This window comes from Macaca mulatta, chromosome 6 (assembly GCF_049350105.2).
Source record: "Macaca mulatta isolate MMU2019108-1 chromosome 6, T2T-MMU8v2.0, whole genome shotgun sequence".
Classification (NCBI taxonomy): domain Eukaryota; kingdom Metazoa; phylum Chordata; class Mammalia; order Primates; family Cercopithecidae; genus Macaca; species Macaca mulatta.
In genome coordinates, this window is record NC_133411.1 from 68,616,128 (window position 1) to 68,624,096 (window position 7,969).

At 45.6% G+C, this 7,969-nt stretch overlaps 1 pseudogene; it reads right to left on the reverse strand.

Annotated features, from left to right (window-relative positions):
- Positions 1–6,034: 6,034 nt before the first annotated feature.
- On the reverse strand, positions 6,035–7,089 carry LOC713337 (keratin, type II cytoskeletal 8 pseudogene; annotated as a pseudogene).
- Between the last annotated feature and the right edge of the window lie 880 nt (positions 7,090–7,969).

A 7,969-nucleotide genomic window follows, 5' to 3' on the forward strand; every position in this document is an offset into this window, starting at 1 on the left:
ATCATGCCACTGTACTCCAGCCTGGGTGACAGAGTGAGACTCCATCTCAAAAAAAAAAAAAAAGTAGTATTTATATACAGTACTGTTTGGCCTTAAAACACACACACACACATACACACACACACACACACACACACACACACAGAGGAAATTCTAGGCCAGGCAGAGTAGTTCACGCCTGTAATGCTCCGGGAGGCTGAGGCAGGAGATCTTGTGAGGTCAAGAGTTCAAGACCAGCCTTGGCAGTACAGCAAGACCTCGTCTCTACCCTCTACTGTCTTTAAACACCTAAACCACACGTTTCTGCCTTATTTTAAAAACAGTTTGTTAACTGTAAAACAATAAAAAGAGAGACTGTGAAGGATTGATATGTTATTTAATCATCAACTAACTACAGGGAAAAGATTGAAATGTAGCTCTCATGATAGTGAAGAATCCCACCTATTTATCTACTTTTAAACCATGATAATACTCTGTTCCACTTTCTTATTTCATGTATCACAGTAAAAGTTATTTATCTATACAGCTAAGTTCTTTTTCCATATTAGCTCATATTGTCTTTAATTATAAGTGAGTGCCCATGTTTGCTACCTAGCTCTTTTCAGCCATAAAAACATATCCTGGGGAGTCAGAGCAAGATAGCTAAACAGAAGTCATCGTCCTCCCAACAGGAACACCAAATTTAACAACTGTCTACACAAAAAAGCACCTTCATAAGAACCAAAACTCAGATGAATGGTCACAGTGCTGGTGCTGAAGAGGGTAGAAAAGACAGTCTTGAATCACCAACACCACCCCTCCACCATTCCCCAGCAGCAGCCATGTGGTGCAGATAATCTGTGCACTTTAGGGAGGGAGAACACAGTGACTGTGAAACTTTGCATTGGAACTCAGTGCTGTCAACATTAGGCAGAACTCAGCCAATGTCCACAGCAGGCGCATTTGGACCAGCCCTAGCTAGAGGGGAACCACCCATGCCAACAGTCAGAACATGAGTTTCAGCAAGCCTCGCCACTGCAGGTTAAAGTGCTCTAGTGAACTAAATAAACTTGAAGTCTAGGCCACAAGGATTGCAACTCCCAGGCAAGTCTGAGTGCTGTGCTAGGTGAGCTCAGAGCCAATGGACTTGGAGGGCATGCAACCTAGTAAGACACAAGCCAGGGCAGTTAAGGAAGAGCTTGCACCACCCCTCTCACAAACCCAGGCACTGTAGCTTACCACTCTTAAAGATGATTTTGTCTTGCAAATTGGATACCAGCTCAGCTGTATTACAATAGGGCACCAGGCAGAGTTGAGAAGCCCCTATTCCAGGCCTTAGCTCCCAGATGACATGTCTAGACACACCCTGGGCCAGAAGAGAAACTGCTGCCTTGAAGGAAAAAACCGAGTCCTGGCAGGATTCATGACCTGCTGATGGAAGGCTGGGCCCTGAATAATCAGCAGAGTAACCAGGTAGTACACTCCATGGGTCTTGGACGAGACTCACATGTGTTAGCGTCATGTGTAACCCATCATATTCCCAGCTGTGATGGTCATAGGGAGAAACTCCTTCTGATTAAGAAAAGGAGATGGAAAAATAAAGGGGACTTTGTCTTGCAGCTTAGATACTAGCTTGGCCACCCTGGGGTAGAGCACCAAGCAGGCCTGTGGGGCCCCTGACGCCAGGCCTTGGCTCTTGTACAGCATTTCTGGACCTACCCTGGGCCAGAGAGGAGGTCATTGCCCTGAAGGATGAGTCCCAGGCCTGGCAGCATTCACCACAAGCTAACTGAAGAGTCCTTGGGCCTTAAGTGAACATTGCTGGCACCCTGGCAGTACTCCCTGTGGATCTGTGGTGGTAGGGGCACAGGGAGAGATACCTCTGCTTATGGAAAGGGGAGGGAAGAGTGGGAAGGACTTTGTCTTGTGGTTTTGGTACCAGCTTAGCCATAGTAGAATAGAGCAGTAGGTTGAGTTCAAAGGTTTCTGACTCTAGGTCCTGGCTTTTAGACAGCATCTCTGGACCTGCTTGGGACCCAGGGGAACTGGCTGCCCTGAAGGGAAGGACACAAGCCTGGATGGCTTCACCCCTTCTGACTGTAGAGCCCTAGAGGCTTGAGCAAACATAGGTAGTAGCCAGGTAGTAGTCACAGTGGGCCTTGTGCAAGACCTAGGGCTGTATTGCTTTCAGGTATGGCCCAGTGCAGTCCCAGTCATGGTGGCCACAGGGGTCCATGTGTCACCCCTTTCCCAGCTACACGCAGCTCAGCACAGAGAAAGAGACTCCATTTGTTTGGGAGAAAGTAAGAGAAGAGAACAAGAGTCTCTGCTTGGTAATTCAGAAAATTCTTCCAGGTTTTATCCAAGGTCACCAAGGTAGTACCTCTATGAGTCTGCAAGAACCACAGATGCAGTGGCCAAAAACTTAGATCACAACACCCAAGTCCTTTCAAATACTTGGAAAGCCTTCCCAAAAAGGATGAGTACAAACAAACCCAGTCTGTGAAGACTACAAGAAATACTGAACTCTTCAATGCTCAGACACTGACAAACATCCACAAACATCAAAACCATCCAGGAAAACACCCCCTCACCAAATAAACTGAATAATACACTGGAGACCAATCCTGGAGAGATAGAGACATGTGACCTTTAGACAGATAATTCAAAATAGCTCTTTGAGGAAACTCAAAGAAATTCAAGGCACACAAAAGGAATTCATAATCCTATCAGATAAATCTAACAAAGAGATAGAAATCATTTAAAAGAATCAGGCAGAAATACTGGAGTTGAAAAATATAATTGACACACTGAAGAATGCATCAGAGTCTCTTAATAGCAGAACTGATCAAGCAGAAAAAAGATTTACTGACCTTGACAACAAGCTGTTTGAAAAACACATTCACAGAAGACAGAAGAAAAAAGAATAGAAATGAATAAAGCATACCTACAAGATATACACAATAGCCTCAACAGGACAAATTTAAGAGTTATTGGCCTTAAAGAGGAGGTAGAGAGAGAGAGGAGTAGAAAATTTAGTCAAAGGAATAACAACAGAGAACTTCCCAAACCTAGAGAAAGGTATTAATATTCAAGTACAAAAATATTTAACCCAAAGAAGACTACCTCAAGGCATTTAATAATCAAATTCCCAAAGGTCAAGGATAAAGAAAGGACCCAAAAGCAACAAAAGAGAATAAACAAATAACATACAATGGAGCTCCAAAATGTCTGGTAGCAAACTCCTCAGGAGAAATCTTACAGGCCAGGAGAGAGTGGCATGACATATTTAAAGGTCTGAAGGGAAAAAAAATCTTTTATCCTAGAATAGTATATCCAGCAAAAATATCCTTCATGCATGAAGGAGATTCAAAGACTTTCCTAGAAAAACAAAAGCCACGCGATTTCACCAATACCAGACCTGTCCTACAATAAATGCTAAAGGGAGTTTATCAGTCTTCAAGAAAAGGATGTTAATGAGCAACAATAAGACACCTGAAGGCATGAAACTCACTTAGTAACTACACAGAAAAACACAGAATATTATAATGCTGTAATTGTGATATGTAAAGTACTCATATCTTAAATAGAAAGATGAAAAGATGAACCAATTAAAAATAATTACAATAACTTTTTAAGATATACACAGTATAATAAGATATAAATGGAAACAACAAAACATTAAAAAGTGGGGAAATGAAGTGAAGTGTAGAGTTTTTATTAGTTTTCTTTTTGCTTGTTACTTTGTTTGCTTATGCAATCAGTGCTATCATTGGTTTAAAATAATGGGTTATGGCTGGGTGCAGTGGCTCACGCCTGTGATCCCAGCACTTTGGGAGGCCGAGGCAGGTGGATCGGTCAGGAGTTCGAGACCATCCTGGCCAACATGATGAAACCCCGTCTCTATTAAAAATACAAAAATTAAGGCCGGGTGAAGTGGTTCCTGCCTGTAATCCCAGCACTTTGGGAGGCTGAGGCAGGTGGATCATGAAGTCAGGAGTCCAAGACCAGCCTGGCCAATATGGTGAAACCCTGTCTCTACTAAAACTACAAAAATTAGCCAGATGCGGTGACAGGTGCCTATAATCCCAGGTACTCTGGAGGCTGAGGCAGGAGAATCACTTGAACCCGGGCAGCAGAGGTTGCGCTACTGCACTCCATCCTGGGCGACGGAGTGAGACTTTGTCTCAAACAAACAAACAAACAAACAAAAAACAACAAAAATTAGCTGGCTGTGGTGGCAGGCACCTGTAATCCCAGCTACTCGGGAGGCTGAGGCAGGAGAATCGCTTGAATCCAGGAAGCAGAGGTTGCAGTGAGCCAAGATCGCTCCATTGTACTCCAGCCTGTGGGAGAAGAGCAAGACTTTGTCTCAAAAAAAAAAAAAAAAAACAAAAAAAACCACAAGGATTATAAGATAGTATTTGCAAGCCACATGATAGCCTCAAATCTAAAAATATACAACAGATGCAAAAAAAATAAAAAATAAAAATAAATTAAGACATACCACCACAAAAAATAACATTCACTAATAGGAAGTCAGGAAGGAAGAGAAGACTACAAAACAATTAGAAAACAAATAACAAAATGACAGAAGAAAGTCCTTACTTATCAGTAATAACATTGAATGTAAATGGAGTAAACGTTCCAATTAAAAGACATAGGGTGGCTGAATAAATAAAAAAAAAAAATCCAATGATCTGTTGCCCACAAGAAATACATTTTGTCTGTAATGACACACATAGACTGAAAATAAAGTGATGAGAAAAGATAATCCATGCAAAGGGAAACCAAAAAAGGGCAGGAGTAGCTATACTTATATCAGACAAAATAGATTTCAAGACAGAATCTATAAGAAGACACAAGGAAAGTCATTATAGAATGATAAAGGGGTCAATTCAGCAAAAGGATATCACAATTGTAAATATATGTGCACTCAACACTGGAGCACCCAGATGTATGAAGCAAATATTATGAGAGCTAAAGAAAGAGATAGACCCCAACACAATATTAGCTGGAGACTTCAACACCCCACTTTCAGGATTGGACAGATCTTCCAAACAAAAGATAATGAAGAAATGTTGGACTTAATCTGCCCTATAGAACAAAGGGACCTAATAGATATTTACAGAACATTTCATCCAACAGCTGCAAAATACACATTCTTTTCTTCATCACATGGATTGTTCTCAAGAATAGGCCATAGATATACTACAAAACAAATCTTAAAACATTCGGGAAAACAAATAACATCAATCATCTTCTCTGACCACAAACAACTCACCATTCACCCCGCCCCTCCCATCCCAATCAATACTTCTCCTGGTCCTGCACTCTTGAAGCCAAAACACTGGGCTCGCCTTTCACATTTTCCTCAAGCTCAGGCCAGGGTGTTTCTTTCCTTTTCTCATCTGCAATTACCTGTTGGGCACACTCTTCTCCCTCATTTTCTGTCTAACAAACATCCCCTTATTGTTCATGAGGCAGCTGTTATTACCTCCCCTTTCAAGTCTCTGCTTAAGTCCTACCCACAGCCCAGATAGAACTATTTCTCCTTTCTATCCCTACATTGTACAGGCTAAAAACTTCTTCCTTCTCCCTTCGCCTTCCCTTCCCCTCCCTTCTCCTCCCTTCCCCTTGCCTTCCCCTCCCTTCTCCTCCCTTCCGCTTCCCTTCCCCTTCCCTTCCCCTCCCTTCTCCTCCCTTCTCCTTCCCTTCCCCTTCCCTTCTCCTTCCCTTCCCTTCTTCCCTTCCTTCTTTTCTTCCTTTCTTTCTTCTTTCTTTCTCTTTCCGCAGAGCTAGCTGAGGTTTTATTTTGGACCCCCTCCCCTCCCCCCAAAAAAAGCAATTGAATTGTTTTGTAGCTGGAGGCACGGGCAAGGGGGATCCTCAGGCAGTAAACTCCCCTGGGGGTGGGCTGAGGGCTAGGGCTGAGCCTCAGGTGGGTGGGTCTCCCATTCTCTGTTCTCCTCTGCACAGCGGTCGCCCTCGCGTGCTCCAGGGCAGCCGCAGGAGGGGCAGGCTGGGAGGGGCTGCCGCCTCAGCTGCTCACTTGGGCAGGACGTCAGAGGACTCGGACACCAGCTTCCCGTCGCCGGTGTCGATCTTCTTCACAATCATGGCCCTGATGGAGCTGGTGCAGCCGAAGGCGCTGGAGCCCAGGCCTTAGCTGAGGCCGGGGCTTGTGAGGCTGCCATAGGTCGAGCTCAGACCACCTGCATAGCCGCTGGTGGTCTTCCTATGGGTACGCATGTTTTGAATCCCAGACGCCAGCCGGCTCTCATCGCCCTCCAGCAGCTTCCTGTAGGTGGCGATCTCGATGTCCAGGGCCAGCTTGACGTTCATCAGCTCCTGGTACTCACGCAGCTGCCGTGCCATGCCCTGCTTGGTCCGCTGCAGGGCGGCCTCCAGCTCAGACAGCTTGGCGTTGGCATCCTTAAGGGCCAGCTCCCCAGGCTGCTCGGCATCTGTGATGGCGGCCTCCAGGGAAGCCCGCTGGCCTTCGAGGCGCTCAGTTTCAGCCTGAAGCCAGCTTATGTTCCAGTTCATCTGGGAGATCTCAGTCTTCGTTCACTGCAGGTCATCCCCCTGCTTCCCAGCCAGCATCTGGAGCTCCTCATACTTGATCTGGTACATGCTCTCAGCCTCAGCCCAGCTGCGGTTGCCCATCTCCTCGTACTGCGCCTTGACCTCAGCGATGACGCTGTCCATGTCCAGGGAGCAGCTGTTGTCCGTGGACAGCACCACAGACGTGTCTGAGATCTGGGACTGCAGCTCCCGGATCTCCTCTTCATACAGCTGCCTGAGGAAGTTGATCTCCTCAGCTTCATCTTCTCCTGGCCCAGCCTCCAGCTGCCACCTGAAGTTGTTGATGTAGCTCTCGAACATGTTGTCCATGTTGCTCCCAGCCTTCTTCTGCTGCCGCAGGAGGCTCCACTTGGTCTCCAGTATCTTGTTCTCTGTACCTTGTCTATGAAGGAGGCAAACTTGTTGTTGAGGGTCTTGACCTGGTCCTTCTCCTGGGTGCGGACTCCTGGATGTTGGAGTCCCTCTCCAGGTAAGGGGGCTCAGCAGGCTCTGCTTGACCATGATGGTGGTGATGCCTTCCATGCCACTGGCCCCACTATGGCCTCTGCCCAGGCCACCCTGGAAGCTGCTGCTGCCCACTTGGGAGAGGCTCCAGGAGCGGATGCGGGCACCGGGCCCACAAGGTGGACACCTTGTAGGACCTCTGGGTCATCCTGATGGACATGGTGGAGGCAGGAGAGGAGGCAGGTGGGCTGAACCAGGCAGAGATTCCAGAAGGAGAGGAGAAGCTGCTTCTTGGTATTTACTTATTTATATTTTAAATTCAGGGGTACATGTGCAGGTTTGTTATATAGGTAAACCTGTGCCGCGGGGGTGTGTTGCATACATTGTTTCATCACTCAGGTATTAAGCCTAGACTCTCATTATTTTTCCTGATCCTCTCCCTCCTCCCAGCCTTCACCCTCAGATCCCAGTGTCTGTTGTTCCCTCTATATGTCCATGCGTTCTCATCATTTAGCTTCCACTTATAAGTGAGAACATGTGTTATTTGGTTTTCTGTTCCTGTGTTAGTTTGCTAAGGATAATAGCCTCCAGCCCCATCCAGTTTCCTGCAAAGGGCATGACCTTGTTCCTTGTTATGGCTGCATGTATTCCATGGTGTATCTGTACCACATTTTCCTTATGCAGTCAACCATTTAGGTTGATTCCATGTCTTTACTATTGTGAATAGTGCTGGAGTGAACATATGTGTGCATGTGTCTTTATGATAGAATGATTTATATTTCTTTGGATATATGCCCTGTAATGGGATGGCTGGATCAAATGGTAGTTCTGTTTTAAGCTCTTTGAGGAATCACCACATTGCTTTCTACAGTGGTTGAACTAATTTACACTCCCACCAACAGTGTATAAGTGTTCTTTTTCTCTGCAACCTTGCCAGCATCTGTTTTATTTTTTGACT